This window comes from Numida meleagris, chromosome 2, assembly GCF_002078875.1.
Source record: "Numida meleagris isolate 19003 breed g44 Domestic line chromosome 2, NumMel1.0, whole genome shotgun sequence".
NCBI lineage: Eukaryota > Metazoa > Chordata > Aves > Galliformes > Numididae > Numida > Numida meleagris.
In genome coordinates this window covers 133,849,947-133,850,262 of record NC_034410.1, presented here as the reverse complement: position 1 = coordinate 133,850,262, position 316 = coordinate 133,849,947, and positions in this window count along the sequence as shown.

Sequence of the window (316 nt, the reverse complement as noted above, 5' to 3'; positions counted from 1 at the left end):
TTTTTTTTTTTTTATTTCTTTTCCGTTTCTCCTTTCATTTGCTGTCTCAATCATGCGTTGCTATACTTTTCTCAGGCAGAATTATTCAGTGCTGACTGGCAGTGTTTGGCTGCAGTAGGTATATCCACGTTCAGTGTTCTTTTGGTTTTTTTTTTTTTTTGGCAAATAGAGAACTTAATTTCATTGTAGTATGCAGAAACAGTGGTAATTCAGACAGATTGCACAGACTGGTCCTGAGCAGATAACATGTGGCACTGAGAAAACTGAACTTAATTCCCATATTTTGGGCAGGCAAAAGGGCAGTACTGTCTTAGCA